Consider the following 23,161-nt stretch of genomic DNA (forward strand, 5'->3'; position numbering starts at 1 on the left):
GTGTGTGTGTGTGTGTAGAGAGAACTCTTCCCTGGTCCCTTCTTTCCAGACACCCGGATGCTGAGTGTCGCTGTAGCCTCCCCAGGTCCTCTTCCCGAGTCTCTTGCATGCAACCTTGTGCCTCAATTTCCCCACCTGGACCGCGGAACAAGTAGCATCAGCGCTTCTTTTCTTTCCTACTTGGGACGGTGTTTGGTTTGGGCAAAGTGAGACGAAACCGGGCCGGCCCTGGGAATTACTTATCTTCCCACTGATCCTGGGAACAGACCGTTATTTAAGTAGTGCGACCACCGCACTTGCCCCGCAGTGGACGCCATGACAGGCGAGGTGACCTAGGAGAGGACCTGGGGCTTCATTTGGTGGCGCTTTGAACCTGGCATCCTTCAGCGTGTGCATCCTCTGGTTGGGCAGAGCAGCAGGCCTCCGTCTCTCCCAGAGAGCGTGCTGTTCTCAGGAACTTTTCTGCTGATGTGGGCACGCACCGAATTCCAGCCCCGGGGCCCTTTCTCCGCTGACCCTGCCGGCTTGCCACAGCTGTCAGCTGCCCCTCCTCTGCCGGTCCCATCCATGGCCCCTGCTGAAGTCCAGCCCCCTGATGTTTATTTCAGCACAGCTGATGCCCCAAAAGTGGGTGACAGGGCCCAGTGAACTTCTTTAGCAGAAGCCTGCTTGGCCTGTGTTTATGCCATCCCCATGTCTACTTCATACCTGATTTCCCCCAGTGCTTCTAGTAGCTGACCTGTTGAGGTGTCCGTGGTGGTGTGTTTGGTGGGCAAGTTGAAGCTTGCTTGATTCTGAGCTGCTCCCCAGAGAGGTGTGTGCTTTGGATGAGAAATCTCCCTCCCCTTTAAGTGCCTGGTCCTGGGCATCCTCAGAATCTGCTGCCTAGTCTTCCCCTTCTCAGACCTATGATGTCATCCCCACTCCTCCTAGACTCCATTTAGAAGTCTGTGGCTTTGCTGTGGCTTCCAGTGGTGGGATGAGGGCATAGGCTGCCTGGAGGCTGCTGTAGATTTTTAACAAGATCTGGGCCAGAGTGCCCTGTTACTCCTGAAATCCTTGGCCAACCCAGGAGAGGCTTCTGAGGGGCTATTGGTGGCCCCAGGTAGGTGTGAATTATTATTTGGAGGCTATTTGAGCAGGCCAACTTCCAGGGCATTTCAGGCAACAAGACCTGCCTGGAGGCACGCACTCAGCTTGGGTAGCAGTGGGGTGTCCAATGATAACACTCAAGAAGGAAAGTCTGGAAGCCGGCTTGTCTGTGTGTATGTCCTCAGAGAGCTACTTGTGCCCCAGTGGAAACTTATTTGTTGCATCTCCCAGTTGGTGCTAGGTTGCTTCAGTTAAGTCTCCATTTCTATAAAAATAGTTGTAAAGTTAATTTTGTCTCTCTTGGTCAGTGCTGATTATTTACTATGCATGTATACATGTAAAATAGGATTCTCTATTTTGTTGCAGAGTAGTCATAGTGGGGGATAGGTTTGGGAGGAAGGCAAGGAGTTGTCCAATTGTCCCAGGTATCAGTTTTACATTATCTGTGATTGGTGGGTCTGAATCACCTTTATAGTTGCTGTTTAGAAACCCCTGGGCAGGTTGGGAAAGGAGCCGTTGATGGCGTAGTGATTGTTTGGCTGCTGACTGAAAGTTCAGTGGTTCAAACCTACCAGCCTCTTCGTGGGAGAAAGATGTGGCAGTCTGCTTCCGTAAAGATTAAAAACAAAACAAAACCCATTGCCATCAGGTCGATTCCTATAGGACTGAGTAGAACTGCCCACGTGACAACAGCAGTTTTAGGCAGGTTGGGGTGTGAGCATTTTTCAGGTTACATTAAACATTATCCTTGTAGGATGAATTCCACTTTTACCTCAAGTGTTGCCAGTAACAGGACTGGTCATTTTTCCTGATGCAGATGAGGTGCTCCTGGCTCCCAGACCATAGAGAAGCCTGCATTGTTGAGTTTAGGCTTTATAGTGGGACTGGAGACTTCACCTTTCTATCCCTTATCCTACACTTCAGTGCTTTTCTGGGAAGTTGATAAAACAAGAGATTACAAAAGCCAGTACTTGGGATTTTTGTCTTCATCTAATAATATGTGAAGAAATCTAGGGTTAAGATTGAGCCCTCATTTTAGTCTGGGGTCTTTGTAGGGCTGAAAGCTCACTGACATTCCAAGAGCATTTGGAGAACTTTGTTGTTCAGGAAACTTCTCAGACACCTTCATTTTTTTTTTTTTCCTTCCTTTGTTTTTATTGTTTAATTGTTTGTGTTAGGGAAGTGAAGCATTGATTTGGGCAGTTATTACGCTTTAATATATCATGTGTGAGAGCCTCAGCCCAGGTCTCGTTGTCTGACGTGCAGTTTTTCTTCATCTGGTTGGACGCCGTGGGGTTAAGTGCGCAGGTCTGGAGCTCACTTCTGATGGCGGTCATGTCCTGTGGTTGGTCAGTCTTCTCACCTCCTGGGCTGACCTTTGCTCAGACTCCCTGACATTCTCTCTTTGTCAGTGAAAAGGCTTGATCTTCCCCCATGTGAACTCCCGGGAGTGGGTATCCACCTTTTCTCCTGGAAGGAGTGCAGTGTAATGGTGTGAGTGGGTGGGTGGGGTTTTTTTTTTTTTTTTCTTTTTAACGAGTGGTGTAGCTAAGTCCATTCCAGGTAGATGAGAGACTGTGCAGCACAGAAGTACAAATAAACACACTTCGTTGCTTTTCATCTTCAAAGAGATGGGGCTAAGACTGCCCTACTGGGGTATGAGATGTTTTTTCCTGACAGCCCACTTGGGCCTTTTACCTTGGGATAAATGGGGTGGGGGTGGGGTGGGGGGGATGTCAGAAGGAGCAGGTGGGATAGTAAATTCTGGGCCTCGAAGACTGGTTTAGACATTTTTTTTTACCAAAGTCACCAGGGCATCTTGAAAGTGGGCCTGTATTGTCATCTTTGTAAAACACTTTAGAGAATTTGGAGATTGAGAAAGTTTATCATAAACTAATTTCATGTTAAAGACTTGGCCTGTTTGCATGGGCAAGGGGAGGAAAGGGACCCGTTTGTGGCGCATATCCTGTATGTGAGACATTTTGCTGGCCACTTTAAACACATGATCTCCTCGAGTATTCTCAATGATATTGTGTGACAGGCAGTCGTTTTATGGTTCAGGAGAGATCAGTAGTACCCAGGATGCCACAGCAAGGCTGAAACTTAGATTCTGACTCAAGTTTCTCTTGTCCCCCAAGCCCGAGCTTTCACCGCTCTTCGCAGGCTTTCTTTACATTGCTTCCGTGCCTTTCCTCCCACATGCTTTTGTGAATTAACCCAGTCAATAAGATTGTTTCCATAAACCCCCAAAGAAAATTTGCTCACTTTGTGATCACTGCTCTGAGCTTATTCAGTAGAGACATCAGCTTTCTCTGCCGGCTGCATTGATGTTCATGAAGTTGTTATATTATGTGGTGTTGAGTCATTTCAGACTCATAGACTCAATCTTCATGGGGAGCCCTGGTTGCACAGTGGTTAAGTACTCGGCTGCTAACCAACATGTCGGTGGTTCGAACCGACCAGCCGCTTCGCGGGAGAAAAATGTGGCAGTCTGCTTCTGTAAATATCACAGCCTAGGAAACCTTATGGGGCAGTTCAGCTCTGTCTTGTAGGGTCACTCTGAATTGGAATCCACTCGACGACAATGGATTTTTTTTTTTTTTTTTTTGGTCATCTTTATGGGAGCAGATCACCAGGTCTTTCTCCTGTGGAGCTGAAAATGGGTTCAAACCTCCAAACTTTTGGTTAGCAGCCGAGCACTCATCCATTGTGTCACCAGTGCTCCTTGATGTTCATGATAAATACATAAAATAAATCTTAGAGAAAATACGGGACTTTTCAAAATAACTCTGACTCTGGTCTTGCTGTGTGCATGGTTGAGAAGAATCCATGGTGGAGGAAGACACTACAGCCCAGGGTTTGATTTCTTGACCCGAGTTGTAGTCACACGGGGGCTTGTTTTCATTCGTTAAGCTCTATATTTTCCTTGTTTCTTACGTGTTTACCATATTTCACAATTAAAAAAATAAAAGACACTATCGGCTTTGGACACATCTTGGAGTGATGGAACTGTTTCTAACTATGAGATAGCCTCGGGGACAAGTCTATTTTTGGTTGTTGGATTTTCTTGTTTGTTCTCTCTCTTTCTGTCTTTGGAATATTCTGGAAATGCTTGCGCCATTCAAACTATAGCTTTTTTTGCCAGTGATTTTTACCTGACAACCAGGGAGACTTTTTAGTAGCTTCTCTGTGTTTGTGTAACTGCCTTTCTTCCAGCATAATTGTAAAAGAAGCTACTCATATCGATGCTGAAGAGTACCCTTAAAACTCTTTTCTGGGAGAGCAGCCAGGTGCTTTGGAAGATGCTGTATTTGTTTGTCGCATCATTTGCTTGATGTTTGACATTGTTTACCAGGTTAAATTGACTTCTGTGACGTGGTAAGTGCTTAGTCAAAGGTATTTTATTTTTCAGTTGCTGGTGAGTCAGCTCCAACTCATGGTGGCCCCACGTGTGTCAGAGAAGAACTGTGCACCATAGGATTTTCAATGGCTGATATTTCAGAAGTAAATCACCAGGCCTTTCTTCCAGGGCACCTTTGGGTGGACTTAGACCTCCAGCCTTTTGTGTAACAGTGACATATTAACTGTTTGTGCCACCCAGGGACTCTGATCAAAGGGATAGCAAATGTTTATTTGAGGTAAGATTGTTAGGGCTCCTGGAGATATTTGCAGGGATGGGTTAGTCTAGCATGGGGTTTCTCAACCCTGGCACTTTTGAAGATATATATTTGTTTGTGACGTCATTTGCTTGGTGTTTAATTTTGTTTACCAGGATATTAACATTTTGGGCTAGCTACTTCTTTAGTGTGGGGGACTGTCCTGTACATTTTAGGGTGTTTAGCAGCATCCCTAGTCTCTACCTACTAAATGTCAGTAGCTCCGTCCCTGCATTGTGACAACCAACAGTGTCTTCAGACATTGGCACATGTCCTTTGGGGGCAGAATCACCTCTAATGGAGAACCCCTGGTTGAGTGTGAATGGGCCCTTTCACCGTTCTCCTTGAGCATTATTGCTGCTGATCCTAAAAATGCTTCTCAAATGCAGTGGGTCAAGATGGTGTCCCGCTTCCACGGGGGCTTTTAGTCCTCAGGTGTCTGTGTGCTTTATGTCTCTGCAGCCACACGAGTTCAGTGCGAAGATACTTTAACTGGAAATGCCACCAACACTGACCCTCTCCCTCTCTCTTCCCCCTTGTGCCAAAGAGAAAATTTGTGGAATTTTAGGAACTTGTCAGTTTGGTTCCCTCAGGAGAAATGTGTACTGAAGAAGCAGGTAAAAGGCAGGGGGCAGGTGACACCAAAAGTCACCTGGTTTCCTGAATGTTAAGCCTGGGAGCTTATTGTCTCTCAGGGTAATGGAAGACATTGCCTGAAAGTTTGCCTTGGGGGTTGTGTGTTGAAATCTTAACCCTGGAAGTTCCCCTTCCTCCATTCTGCAGAGCACTTAAATTGTTCTTCTGGCTCCCCTTTCCCTCCCCGTAATTCTTTCTGCCTTCCCATCAAAAGGCTTTACAACCTGAGTCCGTTCTGCAGGTGGTGAGGAAAAATGTCTGTACTAGTGGCAGGTTGATTTTTAGAACTTTTCATCTTATACTTTCTTCTCTGAAGTCTTTTTAAAGCTGTGCTCTCTGTCACTTTATAAAACTTCGCTTTCTTGAAGACATTTTGCCTTCCAGCTGTCCTTTTCTTTTGTTCTGTTCCCAGACCTCATCACCTGTTTTACTGCCTCCTCTCTTCAGACTAGGGATTTACATTGTCTTCTTTTGAATTCCCACGAAAAACTCAAACCGAACCCATTGCCTTCGAGTCAATTCTGACTCATTAATGACCCTATAGGACAGAGTAGAACTGCCCCATAGCGTTTCCAAGGGTATAACCTTTACGGAAGCAGATTGCCACATCTTTCTCCTGCGAAGCAGCTGGTGGGTTTGAACTGCTGACCTTTTGGTTGGCAGCCAAGCGCTTTAACCACTGCACCACCAGGGCTTCTATCCCCACGAAAAGGCAGTACCAAAAGAGGAGCACTAGGCTTCCTGTGGAGTCCCTGGGTAGTGCAAAAGGGTAAGCACTCAGCTGCCAACCAAAATGTTGGTGGCTCGAGTCCACCCAGAGGCAACTTGGAAGAAAGGTCTGGCAATCTGCTTCAGAAAAATCAGCCCTTGAAAACCCTGTGGAGCACAGTCCTACTCTAACACACATGGAGTTGTCGTGAGTCAGAATCGACTCGGTGGCAACTGGTTTGGTTTGGTTTATTTTTGGCCTTCCTCTGGAGAAGTCCATGTTGTCTCAGCTCAGGCGCATTTGTCTCCAATCATGCCTGCTTCCAGCCTTGTCCAGTGAGGAACTCCAGCTTCCCAAGCACGCTATCATTTTCTTTTTTGTCTTTACGTAACTAGAAGATTCTTCCAAAGTTTTATTCAGCTGCCACATCCAGAACTATGCTGTGGTCTAGGGTTGCCAAGTCCCAGGATGGCACAAATGGTTAAGCACTGTACTACTAGCCGAAAGGTTGGTGGTTCGAACCAACCCAGAGGTGTTTTAGAAGAAAGGCCTGGCGATCTGCTTCTGAAAGGCCACAGCCTTGAAAACCCTATGGAGCGCCATTCTGCTCTGCACATATTGGGTTGCCATGAATCAGAATCAACTCAACAGCAACTGGTTTGGTTTTGGTTTAGGGATGCCAGACCAGTTGCTGTTGAGTCGACTTTGACTCATGGAGTCTGCACGTGTGTCATAGTAGAACTGTGCTCCATAGTGTTTTCAGTGGCTGACTGGTGGACTTGAACCACCAGCCTTTCAGTTAGCACTGAGCCCATTAACTGGTTAACTGGTGCAAAACCCAGGGACTCTGCTAGAGGTGCAAAGCTGCATAAAATTTGTTCTTTGTCCTTGAAGAATCTAATGATCTACTGATGGAAATGAGGTTGTTTGCTGGCTTTCATTATTTGGGAAGGGCAGAGGCAGTTTTCTGCAGATGGCCTATTGGAGGCCTTCTAAATGTGAGATGTACTGATGGATCTTGAACCTTGATGAGAACAGAACTGCGTGGATGTCACAGGCTTTGGCAAACGTGGCCACCATGCCTTTACAGATACTTAATCTATGTGTCAGTCATGAATAGGTTTCAGAGATGATGGCACCTGTCCTAGCTTGCTTCTTTAGCTTTCCAGATAAAATCTTGGGGTATGTATGTTGGAACTCTAAGGCTCTTCTGGCTCTAGGCTTCTGAGATTCGAACAAGAAATGTCTTCTGTGTGTTGTAGACAGCAGCCTTCTTTATTTTATGGTTGTACTCAGATATATCTCTTTATGTTTTTTGGCCTCTAATCCTAGACTGTAAACTTCTTAAGGGCTGGGATCCTATGTTAAACAGGTATGTCATATTTCTTATTTCTTTTGTGGTGTCTAGGAGAGTAATAATGACAACCATTCATTGAAGGCTTATTCTGCGTGGCATGTTGCCAAGTACCGTGTATGTTTTATTTTGTGTTAATCTTCTTGAATTAACAACATTACAAAAATAATATAGTGAATGCATACTCATTATAAAGAATTCAAACAAAAAGAAGTAATTATAATACCACATTATAACAATGTTATAATAATATAACATTGTTCTTTCTCATCTCTTGCCCCTCCTCTCAGTAAGTAGTATTAACTGTCCGATATATGTCAAATTAGCCTCGTTGTTGTTAGCTGCTGTTGAGTTCGGCCTCTAACTCATGGTGACCCCATGCACAATGGTATCAGACAATTGTGATCCTCATAGGGTTTTCACTGGATGATGTTTTGGAAGTAGATCACCAGACCTTTCTTCCTAGTCAGTCTTAGTCTGGAAGCTCCACTGAAACCTTTTCAGCATCATTTACTCACCACCCCCCTTGTTAAGTTGATTCCAACTCATATTGACCCTATAGGACAGAGTACGACTGCCCCATAGGGTTGCTTAGACTGTAATCTTTATGAAAGCAGACTGCCACATCTTTCTTCCACAGAGTGGCTGGTGGCTGGTGAGTTCAAACTGCCCACTTTTTGGTTAGCTGCCAAGCGCTTAACTACTATGCCATATCATAGCAACATGTAGACCTCCGCTGTCCAATGGGTGGTGGCCCTGCTTGAGGTTCATGGGCTGGGAGTCAAACCAGGGCCTCCTACATAGAAGGCAACAGTTCTACTACGGAACTATCACTGCCCCCAAATAAGTCTTAAAATAGGCTTATTTATATATATGTTTTTGTGTGTATATCTATATAAAATATATACACACATATTCATATACATGTATGTGTGTGTATATATTGTGTGTTTGTATTTACCTACCTATAGTTTAATGAGTTCATACTTACGTGTATTTGCAGTTCTTTGGCTTGCTTTTTTAAATTTAACTATTGTAGTTTATCAGTTCTTCTTCGAGCCATGTGAATTGGTCACATCTGCCTCCTGTTGCGTAGGCATTTCTTTTATTGCAGAGCATTTGGCAGTTTTTCTCATCTTCACTTGCATTGCTTGACTTGTGACTGGCACTCTTCTCACCCGTATCTCAGAAGCAGAATGAAATACAGCTTCAGTTATTTGTGTCTTCCTCTCCTAAGTCCCTCAAAGCGCTTGGCTGTGCTTTTAAGACAATATGGAACTGTAGTCATCCTTTGAAGTGACCGATATTTGCTTGCAGTTTTACGCTCTGTTTCCCTGCCCTCTTGTGTACATAATTTTTTTCTTTTCAATGCCAGATTTTAGTGTAATCTTTTAAAAGATATTCTCAATAGCGGTTGCATTCAACTTGTGCAGTACCAACACTGCACAGAACTCGACGGAAGTGACGACACGTGAACAGCTGTGACCAAGTTCACCCAGGCACCTCCAGTGATCAGTGAATCACAGCTCCCGCCCACCCTATGCTGTCAAGGCACATCCTGCTTTCCAAGATTATTACAGTGTCGAAGATCTGTGTCTTCTAAGCAATCTTTCTTTCATGTCGTATATATCTGTTCCTTTCAGTTTGTATACATCTACCTCATTCTTTTCAAAATAGCTTGAAAAACAGCTTCTGATATGTGTATATACTATAATTTATTATTTCCTCTTCTGGTGGATCTTATTTCATTTTCAACAGTTTAACCAAGTAGGTAGTATGCTGTGCCATTTTATAGTTGAGGAAACAAAGATGTTGAGTAGTTTTCCCAAGCCCTCAGCCCACAAGAGGTGGAATCAGAATTGGCAGGCAGGTCTGCCCAACTTCAGCCTGTACCCTTACCCTTGTTGGCTCTACTGCTTTGGCTACAGGATGTACTCAACCTCCTGTTTGTTCAAAGAAGGCAGTGCACTCCCGAGCTTGTACTAGAGAATTCAATCATTGGTTAGTGATGCCAATCCAGACTTAGTTTATTGTATTGAACAGAATCTGTTTTTTTTAAAAATAAACGTTCAACTGGCCTGTTTTTGGCAGATTGATGTTTTGCTGTTACCTCTGTGGAGAACTTGTCATTGTAGGCATTTAAATTGGCTTTTGCGGAGGCTTACTTTATTAAAAGAAACAACAACAACAATAAACAAATTATTGCAGCCGTGTGAGACTTGTCTTGGAATATATTATAGTTGAAGAAAGTTTTTTTTTTTCCTTCCCTTTGATGGAGATAATTTGTTTGTTCACCAACCAAAAGCACTTTGTTTTTGGTTACTACTTTCCTCAGTAGTGCTGGGTGCCAAGTAGAAGGGCCCACTACGTAGTTTAAAATGTCTAGAAATAGACTTTCAGAGCAGAAACATAGTGCTGATTATAATGCCTAATATAAAAAGGAAAGTTTAAATTTCTTCTTATTTTCTGACCCTGAGCTTAAACTTGTATAGATTATATATGGGAGCATCATTTCTGAGTAGCCACTGATATTATTTATTGTGGAAGGTGGAATGTTAATGTGTTGTTGCAGAAAGAAGCTAGAAGCTCTCATTTAAAATAAAAAAAAATTTAAAAAAAAATCTTTTTGTGGTAAAACATGTAACAAATTTTTTCCCCATTTTAGTCATTTTGAAGTGTACAGTTTAGTGACAGTAATCACTTTCATCATGTTGTACAACCGTCACTACTATCAATTTCCAAAAATTTTCATCACCCTTAATAGAAACCCAGTACCCCTTAAGCAATAACTCGCCATTCTCCCATCCTCCCAGCCCCTGGTAACCACTAATAAACTTTTATCTCTGTGCGTTTATGGCAATTTCCTTTTAACGAGTCATTGTGACATCGGGAGACTATAAATTGAGTGAACTATCTGGTTCCTAAGCCCAACAGTGATTTTTGACAGACAAATGGTGCAGTGTGAAGACTGGGGTTGCCTCTGGCCTGGAGAGCAGCCACAAAGAGGGAGGGCAGCCATTTAGCTTATTCTGGAACAGGCATCGGGCATCCAGTTGCAGGAGGGACGTGGAATTTATGAATAACTTGATTTAGAAGACTTGTAAACCCAAGGTGCTGGTGTTCCACGTGGCGGGGGGATGCTTGCGTGTTTGTTGGCATAGAGAAATGAAAGCATAAATGGTGTTTAATTTTATTGTGCTAAAAATCCCTTATTATTATAAAGCCCAGTGAGGTTAACTTTGGGAATGTCAGAAGTGTATTGTCTTTGATGGCATTACTGGAACATCTTCCTTCAGCTCTAGCCTTGAATCAGAGCAGTGTTCTCCAGGAGTCATTAAACTAATTGGACATGGCTGAAAAATGAGCTCTAGTCACACTTGTAGCTCCATAGTCAGTTGAAAAAAGCCCCTCAATTGGTTTGCAAAGTTCTAAATTTAACTTGTTTTTTATTATAAAAATAAAATGAGGGAGAGTTTGGGGAAGATGGAAGAGTGATTGTCTTAGTTATCTAGTGCTGCTGTAACAGAAATACCACAAGTGGATGGCTTTAACAAACAGAAATTTATTTTCTTATAATTTAGGAGGCTAGAAGTCTGAATTCAGGGTGCTGGCTCTAGGGGAAAGCTTTCTGTCCCTGTAGGCTCTAGGGGAGGGTCCCTGTCTCTACAGCTTGTTTCTGGTTCCTTGGAGATCTCCATGTGGCTTGTCGTTAGTCTTCCCCCATCTCTACTTCTCTTGCTCTTTTATGTCTCAAAAGAGATTAGCTCAAGATACACCCTACACTAATCCTGCCTTGTTAACATAACAAAGACACCCCATTCCCAAATGAGATTATAACCACAGGTGTAGAGGTTAGGATTTACAACACATATTTTTTGGCGACATGATTCAGTCCATCATAGTGATTAACAACAGATGGTATATCAGCAGAACTAAAGCCATAAAAAATCATTGGTGCTAAGAGAAACCAGAACAAAACTGAGTAAGGGGCTTCAAAAATAGATTTAAAAAACAGCAGCACAAGTTGGATTAAAAAGTATAATACTAGCAAGTAAGCCCAGTTGGTGGGGACCTGGGGAAGCAGAACTGGAAAGAGTTGATGTTATTGTAAAAGTTAAAATTGGAAAGAATGATCTTTTAGTTAGGAATATTCTCTATTAATGCAAGATGGAACTAATCTTGTAAATGTTATAGAGAAACTCTAAATATTGGCAGACCCTGTAAAGTGTACAGTGATACAGTAGATAAAGATTTAGCAAGCCTGAAGTTCATTTATGTTACCCAAGTAGATGATAATGACAATACAAGAAAAGCTGATGGATGTAGAAAATAGAATAGGGACATTCAGTTTTTGAATAATAGGTATACCAGATGAGCTGGAGATGTTCAGAAATTAGAGTGTATATAGTTAGGGAAAGGAACGTTGTCCAGAATTGAGGAGGCAGTACCATTGTCTTTTGAAAATACTCATAAAATTTGACTCAGCAACAATCCTGAACAGAAAAAAAGAACTCTTTTCCTTTCTCGCGTGACTAAAGCATCTGTCTTGTTCTTTGATGCTTACCTTATTTGCTGCTACTCCCCCAGCACCTAATTCAGTGCCTGTCACAGTGTCAAGCACATAATAGGGTTTCCTGTAAGTTACCCAGGAGAAGGTATGGGGAGTGTCATGGATTGAATTGTGTCCCCCAAAAATATCTGTCAACTTGGCTGGGTCATGATTCCCAGTATTGTATAATTGTGTACCATTTTGTAAATCTGATGTGATTTCCTTATGTGTTGTAAACCCCATCACTATGATGAGGTTATACTGATGAGGTTTACAAGATTAGATAGTGTCTTAATCCAATCTATTATAAAAGAGAGAAGCGAGCACAGATACATGGGAACCTCACACCACCAAGAAAGCAGTACCTGGAGTAGAGTGCGTCCTTTGGACCTGTGCTGAGAAGCTCCCAGACCAAGGGAAGACTGATGCAGCACAAGGATCTTCCTCCAGAGCCAACAGAGAGAGAAAGCCTTTTCCTGGAGCTGATGCCCTGAATTTGGACTTGTAGCCTGCTAGACTGTGAGCAAATAAATTTCTCTTTGTTAAAGCCATCCACTTATGGTATTTCTGTTAGAGCAGCACTAGATGACCAAGACAGGGGGCAGTCATTAAAGATATATGACTGTGACTTTGAAGAAGAGAAGGAATTGAGGGAAGAGTCAGACGAGAATATGCCTTTTGGTAACAAATTGTTATTCCTCCTTAGTCTACAGAACAGTCTCCTTCATCTTTAAAGACCTACAAAGATCTTCTTTACAAGAGACACTCTTGGCTTAAACAAGACAAGAGAAAGAGGCCTTTGAGAGAGAAATGGATTATAGGAATTTTAAATCAGGTGATAAATTAGACCATACACTATGAGACCAGCATGTGGCATATAAAAAGGATTTCAGACAGGTTAGCAAAAACTACTATGCATCTGAATTCCATTTGAAAGGAGTTTACATAATTTACTGATTGAATAGGAGAAGTTATCAAGAGGAAAAAGTTTTGTTAAAATACCAGTGTTTAAAAAAAAAAACGCTAAATAGTAAGGAACTTAAGGTTATCTTATGGTCTAGTTTAAAAGGAAATCAGAACTTGGTACTGAAACCACACAACTGATTCAAGGAAGGAAGTATGTCAATAAATATAGTGTAGGAAATGGAGGGTGGTATAAATACATCAACTATAAGCGAATGTAAACAAAACAAAACAAAAAACACCCATTCTTTCATTATAGGAGACATAGTAAAAACCAAGAGATAGAGATAGAATGAAAACATAGGAAGATAAAATCTACTGTGCAAGGGCTACTTTTATAGTTTATCAGATATGTAATTTCATAGCATTAAGCATTAAGATGGATAAACAAAGTTACTGCAGATGATAAAAGGTTCATTAAACAACAAATATCTGATAATCCCATAGAAAATGATGTGAGAAATTAGGAGCACCACTAAAGGGTGGTGAAGGTTCTTCAAGTGTAGAATTAGCTAGTACTTGCCAAATTTTGGAAGATTAGAATATTTAGAGACTATGTAGTTTTAACATTTTAAAGAAAAAGGATATCAGAATAGGAAAATGCAGAACCTAAGGCATGGTGAAAAGTGTCTGAATTGGAAGTGGTGGGTGGAGCTCCCCCGGAAGCTTCCTAGGGGTCTTTCCTCCATACATCTGCTCCCTGGATCTGCAGAAGTGTTTCTCAAAGGAAGCTTTGAGGATAAAATCCTCCCTGCTAATGAGCAGGTTGATTAACCTTTGAGTTGGGCTTAGTAAGTCTGAAACCAGTGGCTGCCCTAGGGATATGTCTGCTGGTGGGAATATACAAGAGCAGCAGAATACCTGTTGTGTGGCTGGGAAAGAAAAGTGTAGTTTCGCTTTTCTGTGTTATTAAGGATTCACATTATTTCAGTGATTAGAAAATATTTTCCTGATTGGGTATAGTGTATTTTCTCTTTTAAGATGGTAGTATATGGAGTCCCTGGGTGGCACAAATGGTTAGGCGCTTGACTGCTAACTGAAAGGCTGGCGGTTTGAAGCTGCCTGGAGGCACCTTGAAAGAAAGGCCTGGTGATCTGCTTTGGAAAGGTCACACAGCACTAAAAACCCTATGGAGCACAGCTCTACTCTGCACGTATGAGGTCACCATGAGTCAGAATTAACTTGACAGCAACTGTGGGTTTTTTTTTTTTTTTCTTTTTAATATGGATCATCCTGTAGAGGTTTGCTGCTCAAAGTGTGGGCTGCAGACCAGCAGTATCAGTATTACCTGAATCAGAATCTGCATTTTAACAAAATTCCCTGGTAATTCGTGTGCACATTAAAGTTTGAGGTGATGTCTGGCTAATAATGTGGGATTTAGAGTGAGTCCGCCTGGGTTCAAATCCCAGCTCCCTGCCTTGACCTTGGCCAGGTTTCTTAAAATTTTTTAGTTCACCATGTCTTCATCTGTATGTAGGGATAATAATGGTTCTTAACCTGTAAAAGTATTTTAAATGAGATGATGTGTGTAAAGTACTTAAACTTTATATTTGCCCATTAAAGGTTAGTTTTTTCTTATTAGTAATTAATCAGGTTTATCATAAAAAAAATTGAAATAAGAGGTAGCAAAAATAACTCGCAGCTCTGTAACCTAGAGGCTCTTGACACATTGGTCTATTTTCTTTGATTTTACATAGTCTTGATCATACTGGGAACCTAATTTCATATCCTACTTTTTTCATATTTGTGGCAGCATCGTTTATTATGGTGAAAAATTGAAATGCTTCCTAATAAAGGTGAGTTATCACATGTCAGTATGCTGAGATACTGCGCAGACAGGAGGAAGGATGCTACCGACCTGCGCTCTCCAATAATATAGCCACTCCACATGTGGCTATTTAAATGAGTTTAGATTAAATAAAATTAAAAAGTCAATTCCTCAGTCACATTAGATGTATTTCAAGTGCTCAATAACCACATATGGTTAGTGGCTACCCCGTTGGACAGTTCAGATATAAAATATTTCCATCATCATAGAAATTGGATAGCACAGCTCTACAAGGATAATTCTTACATGAAAAGAAAATCTTTATAAAGCATAATCATTCAAATTTGTTGTTGTTGTGTGTGTGTGTGTGATAAATTGCCCCAAGTACAACATATCATTTCTTGATTTTTATAAATTTTATAAATTCAGTCAAATCTGGCGCTGAGGATGCACACTCACCAAAAGCTAGAGATTTGAAGTAGTTCAGTTGTTGAATCCCACTCCTGTGCCAGTAGGTTCTATCAGGACCCCTAAGTACCTGACCTGGTCACCAATATTACTATTATTCTTTTGTTCCAAAGCCTGCTGCCTACTGTTGGGTCTTATTGTCTTCCGGACACCCCATCCCCATAAGTTAACTGCCCCACACATTTTACAGCAGTGATTTTCAGGGGCTGAAGAAGGAAGCTACTCCGCTGTCCCCATTCAGATTGTTGGGAAATTGTTACCTATGGGTTGGAAAAAACCTGAAAATCTACTACATTAGTAAATAATAACAACAAAAAATGGGTCTGGGCAACCTCGATTCATTTGGAAATGTGTTCTCTGCTTTAGTCAAAGAGACCTTAGTGGACAGTGCCTAGGAAGACATGAGAAGACTTTGCAGTGGCCGGACCCTTTATCTCCTATCCCTTCCAGCAACAACTGCTTTCCAGGCATCCAGGCCTGGGAGTGATCATCTTCCTTCCGCTTTGCCTATGGGTGAACGACACAAATAACTTCCTTGGAAGATAGTATCAGTGCTCAACTGATACTTTGTTTCTTACTGGGTTTTTAGCACATGATTGTGGCCCACTTGACTGAGAAAAGATGGTGCCTCTCAGCTCATTCCTTTCTTGACAGCTGAACTGCAGATTTTAGATAGTGTGTATCCTTGTTCTGTGTCTAGTCTTGCTTTTGACTAAGGCTTTATTTGTAGATAGTTTCTCAGAGAACATTTTGTCTTCACTTTGGAACCCTGCTGGTGAGTCTCCTCCCAAAAGCTGTTCCTGTATATCCAGCGCCAGCCACTGAATTAATCTCACTTTCTAATGGCTGCCTCTACCTTGCATTTATTCCTGTTGAACTTAATACATGGTATTGCGGTTATTTATGCCTGTTTCTTCTATTTCAATGGTTATTAAATCTAGCTGATTATAGGAGTAACCTGAGTGCTTTAAAATCTATCCTTTAAAATTGCTTTAAATCCTAGAATTTTTCAAACATAAAAGTACTGAGCGTAATGTAACAAATACTAGAGTAGCTATCACACAGATTTATCAGATTTTAATATTTGCCATGTTTAATTCCGGTTTTTTTTTTTTTTTTAAAGAAAAATATATATTACAGATGTTATTAAAGACTCTCTCATCCCATTACTTCCTTTCCCATCCCAGTTATCACCACTATCGTCATATTGGTGTGTATCCTTTCTGTCTGTGTTGTTAATCTTTTGCCACATGTATATAACCAATATATAGTCTTTCAAGTGTACACAAATGTTATTGTGCTGCGTATATCGTTTTGCAACTTTGCTTTTCTCATTTAGCCATGTAATTTCAAGACCCATCCACATATTGATCTAGTTTAACTACTGTAGAATATTCCATTGTCTGAATATATTCTGTCTGTTCATTCTCCTATTAATAAGACAGTGTTTGCTATGACAAGTCACTGCAGTGCAAATCCTTGTGCACAAGGGCAGGGCTTTCATTGTAATAATGTTCTGGTAGTAGAATCACTGGATCAAAGGGTTTGCACATTTTCAGCCTTACTGGATATGGTCAACTTGCCCAATAAAATAGTCCTACCAATTTATACTCCCACTAGTGGTTTATGAGCGACCTTATTTCACCACATGTCTTCCAACATTTGGAGTGAAGAGTTTTTAGTTAGTTTCCCAAGGGGTGCAAAGTGTTAGCTTGCCATGCTTTTAATTTGCTTTCCCCTGATAACTTGTGAGGAGAGTGTGGTAGGTTGTGGCCAGGCCTGCCCACCCTCCAAAGGCCTGCACCCTGAAGTGGACATAGACGGAGAATTCCAAGGCCTTTTGGCACAGGTGCAAATAAGAGGTGGTGGTTCTAGTGTTGTTGTGGCAAGAATTTGTAGACCGGGAACCCTGAACACTAGGGCTGGGTGATGATATTGTTGGTTGCCATTGAGTTGATTCCCACTCAAGGCAACCCCACATGTGCAGAGTAGAACTGCTGCATAGAGTTTTCAAGGCTGTGACCTTTCAGGAGCTGATCTCTAGGCCTGTTTTCCAAGGTGCCTTGGGGTGGGCTCGAACCGCCAACCTTACAGCTAGTAGTTGATAAGGTCTGATTCGCTGGAGAGCAGAATGTTTGCCTTTTCCATGGATTCTGGGTGTTCCCATGCATGGCTTAGAATACAGAAGGCAGCAGCAAGTTGAAGTTCTGTTCTTCTCCATCCTGGTGGGTGTCTTGTTCTGTGGGGGCTCTGAGACCACCAAACTAAGGTGCTCTTCTGTGAAAAAACCAGCGGAGTAGTGGGGAACTTCTTTCTGGGCCCTACTCTGACAGCGATATGGGGCCATAATGCTTCAGAAGGCAGGCTTTTCAATCATGGTCTGAGTTCAAATCCTGACGGTGTGGGCTTAGGCCAGTTACAGAGAGTCTCTCTGCCTTAGTGGGCTCTTCATCTGTAAAGGGGGCATAGGGATGATACTAGCCTCATAGCATTCTTGGGAAGAGTGGACAAGACCATACGTGCAAGATACTTAGTCCAGTGTCTGGTACTTAGTGGATACCTACTGAATGCTTACTAATTATTGCTGACTAATCAATGCCACATAACATAAAATTTAACGATTTTAAACATTATTGAGTGTACAATATAGCCAGAATACTCCTTAGAAGCGAGGATGGCAAGACTTCATCTCACGTACGTTCGACCGGTGATCAAGGGGGACTAGTCCCTGGAGAAGAACACCATGCTTGGTAGAGTAGAGGGTCAGCAAAAAAGAGAAAGACCCTGAATGAGATGGATTAAGATAGTGGCTACAACAATGAGCTCAAACATAGCAAAATTTTGAGGATGGCACAGGACCAGGCAGTGTTTCATTCTGTTGTACACAGGGTCACTGTGAGTCAGAACTGCCTCAATGGCACCTAACAACCACAACAGCGATTCAGTGGCATTAAGTGCATTAACAATGTTGTGAAATCATCCCTATTGTCTATTTACAGTTCCTTTTTATCATTTCAAACAGAAGCTGTGTACCCATTAAGTAATAACTTCCTATTCCCCCTTACCCTTAAGCCTTGGAAACTTCAGTCTACTTCAAGTCTCTAAATTTGCCTCTTCCAGATACCTCATGTAAGTGGAATCATACACTGTTTATCCTTTTGTGTCTGACTTATTTCACTCAGCATCAAGGTTTCAAGGTTCATCCATGTTGTAGCATATATCTGAACCTCAGTCGTTTTTATGGGTACGTAATATTCTGCTGCATGGATATACTGCATTTTGTGTATGCATTCATCTGTTAACAGACACTTGAGTTGTTTCCACCATTTGCTATTGTAAATAATGCTGCTGTGAACAATGGTGTGCAAGTTATCTGTTTGAGTTCCTGTTTTCAATCTTGGGTATATGCCTAGGAGTGGAATTGCTGGGTCATGGCTTTTGAATTTTATTCTAAGAGCAATGAGAATAATTTTCACCAGGGATTACGATGTTCCTGCTTGTGATCTGAAAACAGGGATGAGGACTCTTTGTCCACTTGAAAATTTCAATCCTGAAATTTCCCGTCACCAGCCATAAATTTGTAATCAGGTTCTTCTGACTTCTCATTTTCACATTGACCTTTTAAAATTTCCTCTTTCCATTTTTCTCCTTCCTTAAACGTTCTTCCCTCCACCTGCTTCGTCTTTCTTAAATACATTCAAATAGCTTTTTTTTTTTCCTTTGGCGACTGAAATCCCTCAAGTTTTTGGAGTTTCCCCTTGAGCTTGTCTGCAAGTTCTAGGGGTATTCTCCTTTCATGATATAGGACATAGTGAAGGGTCAGTGCTAAATAAGATTCTAGAAACAGATTTTTGAGAATGCTGGATTACATTCTAGTTCTGTTACTCATTCAAATGGCTCATCTCACGGTCTGTTTTTGTCTCTACAGAAAGTATCTTCTCTATCCTAAATGTTGGACTGTAGAGTGTGTACTCACTCTCTGAGGCCATCGTGAGGACTGAATGACTGATGATAATTTCCCATATGTTGCTTCTGCTCTTACTTCAAGGGAATGAACAGCTTGCTTCTGGGAGGCTCATTAAGTTTCTTGGGCTCTCTGGAGCACTGCCTTTCAAATGAATTCTTATGGTGAATGAGGTGAATGAAAGTGCCTCGAAGATTTTGAAACAGAATACCCTTTTCTCTAAGATTATTTAGGGGAGGACATCCAGACTGTTCCCTTTTTTGTTTAAATAATTTTCACTTATTTGAGAGATGGTGTACCAGAGCAGAATGGAAAGAAATGAAAATCTTCCTAGACTGAGTTATTTGCACGCATTGAACCAAAAACCCATTGCCATTGAGTCAATTCTGACTCCTAACGACCCCGTAGGACAGGGTAGAACTGCCCGCATAGGAGTTCCAAGGCTGTAATCCTTCATAGAAGCAGACTGCTGCATCTTTCTCCTGAGAAGGGGCTGGTGGGTTCACACTGCCGATATGGATATGAAAATAATTTGGTAAAGACTAAACCAAAAGAAGATATAATCAAAACAACACAGTTCAGAAGAACGAAGATGTAAATGTTAATGGAGAACAGTGTAGAGTCATATACTGACAGCCAGTCAGAACTGTGGGGAGAGGAAGGGACAAAAGATTTAAATCCCATTGGACTAGAATTTTAATTACTGTCCACTTGCATTTCCCGAAATCTTCAGATGGACATAACCCCTTTCTCTGTGTGTATGTACGTGTGTTAGGCGAAGTAACAGTAAGAAAATCAGCATTCATTCTGTGTCTGCTTACCACCTATTTTATAGCTTAATTTTTTAAAAAAATTTATTTATTTTGTTGTTGTTGAGAATATGCACAGTAAAACATACACCAATTCAACAGTTTCTACATGTACAGTTCACTGACATTGATCACATTCTTCAAGTTGTGCAACCATTGTCACCCTGTTTTTGAGTTGTTTCTCCTCCGTTAGCATAAACTCACTGCCCTTTAAGACTCCTAATTCCTAATCTTTCGAGTTGCTGTATAGATTGTTCTTAAAAGAGCATAATGCTCAAGGCAGACATTCTTTACTAGTTAAGCTAAACTATTACTTGGTTTTAAGAAGACTTCAGGGGATATTTTGGTTTAAGGTTTAAAGATTATCTCAGGGCAGTAGTTCCATCCAGCCTCCATGGCTCCAGAAAGTCTGCAGTCCTTGAGAATTTGAAATTCTTTTCTGCATTCGCCACCTTTTGATCAGGATTCTTCTTTATTACTACCTATTTTAAAATGATCTATTTGGGATTATGTCACTGGCATTTTAATTATTTAAGGATCACTTACTTGTAAGGCACTGTGGTAGGTATTGTTGATATAGAGTTTTCTTCCGACCTTAAGTAATTAAGAGTTTACCCAGAGAGGGAGGATGTGCACATATGTCTCAGAGTACGGCATTTTATAGTAATGTGACAATAAGGTCACAGGAGTGGCACAGACCAAATGCCGCCAGAGTGCAGAGAAAAAACACATTTCTTCTGGCTGTGATGGATAAAAAGTGATTGTGAAGGAGCTCTCTGACGTGAGTTTGGAGGAAATGAGAGAAGATAGATTGGAATTCCAGGATGGCATGGGCAGAGTCCCAGAGATGGGGAAGTGTGTAGTGTACTTCGGGAACCACAAATACTACAATTTTGTCGGAATCTCAAGGAGCAGTGGGAGATAAAGCTAGAAAGATGGTCTACGCTGCTGTGAATACTCCTACTAATAATGTTTCCAATTATTGGGCACTTCCTGTGTCTGAAGAGCCCTGGTGGCACGGTGGTTAAGAGCTACAGCTGCTAACCAAAAGGTTGGCAGTTCAGATTCCCCAGCTGCTCCTTGGAAACCCTGTGGGGCAGTTCTACTCTGTCCTATAGGGTCACTGTGAGTTGGAATCAACTTGACCGCAGTGAGTTTTTGGGTTTTCCTGTGTCTGAGGCACTGTGGAAAGTGTTTTATATACGTTATTTTGTCGATTCCTTTCAAGATTCTTCTGAAATATGGACTGTCATGATCACCCAGCAGGAGACTGAGGCTAAGAGAGACTATCAACTTGCTAGGACCTTGAGCAAGAGTGAGGCTGTGAGCCCTTGGCTATCCCATCTTCATAGCCTAGTCTTTTGTGGGTGGTGTGGCAAGGAAGACGACAGATGCCAGGCTGAGAGTTTGGGCGTGGTGTGATAGGCATCGTGAAGCCTTTGTTTTGATCAAACCTCTGTTTAGAAAGACGGTGGGGAGGCAGTCCTGGTGTAGGAAGGGCCTGCCCTAGGCTGTGAGTGCAGGCAGGAGGGAAGGAAGCCTGAATTTGGAAACCTTTGTGAGAACTGTTTCTTCAATGGTTTCAGGAAACCTTTGTGAGAACTGTTTCTTCAATGGTGAAAGCAGAAGCTAGGCTCATAAATGAAGGTTAACAAGTTGAGCTGAGGAGGAAGTAGAGGCAGTGAAGCATCACCGATTAGCACAGTCCAGCAATTCCTGGATTTGGATTTCATGGACCAGTAAAATAACGAAAGACAAGCAAACCAAAAAAGTTGGGCTCATAACGTTGGTCACTAACTTTTATTTGATCCAGTGAGAACAATTAAAAGAAATCACCATCTACTACCACCACCATTTTCTAACAGAAAACTCATTTTAATACAGATATGTAGGAGCAACTCATCCTCAGAATAAGGGATGATTTTTAAAAATGGAATGGTGGTCCCTAGGTGGCGCAAATGGTTAATGAGCTCAGCTGCTAACCGAAAATTGGAAGTTTGAGTCCACAGAAGAAAGGTGTGGTGATCTGCTTCCAAAAAGTCAGCCATTGAGAGCCCTTTGGAGGACAGTTCTATTCTGATACATACGGGGTCGCAATGAGGCGGAATTAACTTGATGGCAACTGGTTGGTTGGTTTTAAAGGTAACAAGTTCAGTTCTATGAAGACCTCACTGGGTTTTTTTTTTGCCTTTTAACAATATTTTATTGTTTTTTAGGTGAAAGTTTACACAGCAGATTAGGTTCCCATGTAACAATTTTTGTACAGATTGTTGTGTAAGAGTGGTTACATTTGTCACCATGTGTCAGCATTCTCATTATTTCCATTCTGTTTGTTCTGTTTCCATTCCTCTAGCTTTTCTGCACAGTACTCCAGGGTGATAAATAGTTTATTTTATAATCCAGTCTATTATCCGGGAGTGGCTTCAATTCCAAGTTCAAAGTTCAGGGGGTATCTTAGGACAGTAGTCTCTGAGATTCTTCAGGTCTCTATCAGTCCAGTAAGTCTGGTCTGTTTTAGGAATTTGAGTTTTGTTCTACATTTTTCTCCCATTCTGTCGGAGACTTTCTCTTGTGTCCTGGTCAAAACAGTCAGTAGTGGTAGCCAGGCACCATCTAGTTCTTCTGGCCTCAGGCTAGAGCAATTATTTCTTAATTTTCTGATTTTGTCACTGACCAACAAACACTTTGCAATGGACCAGGGTGTTCTTGCAACACACATTTGGGCACCCCTCATGGAGACTGTTCTGTCCAGAGGCTCAACTGGGTGGGAAGGAGACTGTAGGACTGTGGCTGGGGACAGTGGCTGGGGGCAGTGGGAGGATGTAGGTAATGTTCAGGTATGTGTGGATTTAGGGAAGGGTCTTCTAGGGCAGGCGTCCCTGGGTGGTGTACACAGTTAACATGCTTGGCTGCTAACCAAAAGGTTGCATGTTCAAGTCCACTCAGAGGCATCTTGGAAGAAAGGCCTGGCAATCTACCTCTGAAAAGTCAGCTGTTGAAAACCCCGTGGAGCCCAGTTATAGTCTGACACACACGGGGTCACCATGAGTCGAAGTCGACTTGATGGCAACTGGTTTGGTTTTCTAGGGCAAGCCCCCCTCACTGTGTTGAGAGGAATTGGGATGGCTTTTGTGAACGTAGAAATGGGTGAAAATGCCAGAGAGAGGAGGGAGGGAAACAAGGGTCAGATCTA

General features: G+C 42.0%; 1 protein-coding gene across 2 annotated transcripts in view; it reads left to right on the top strand.

Moving 5' to 3' along the window:
• LDLRAD3 (low density lipoprotein receptor class A domain containing 3) overlaps nt 1–23,161 on the top strand; it is a 298,714-nt gene that overhangs the window by 821 nt on the left and 274,732 nt on the right. The window lies entirely within an intron of this gene.

This window comes from Trichechus manatus, unplaced genomic scaffold (genome assembly GCF_000243295.1).
Source record: "Trichechus manatus latirostris isolate Lorelei unplaced genomic scaffold, TriManLat1.0 scaffold00006, whole genome shotgun sequence".
NCBI lineage: Eukaryota > Metazoa > Chordata > Mammalia > Sirenia > Trichechidae > Trichechus > Trichechus manatus.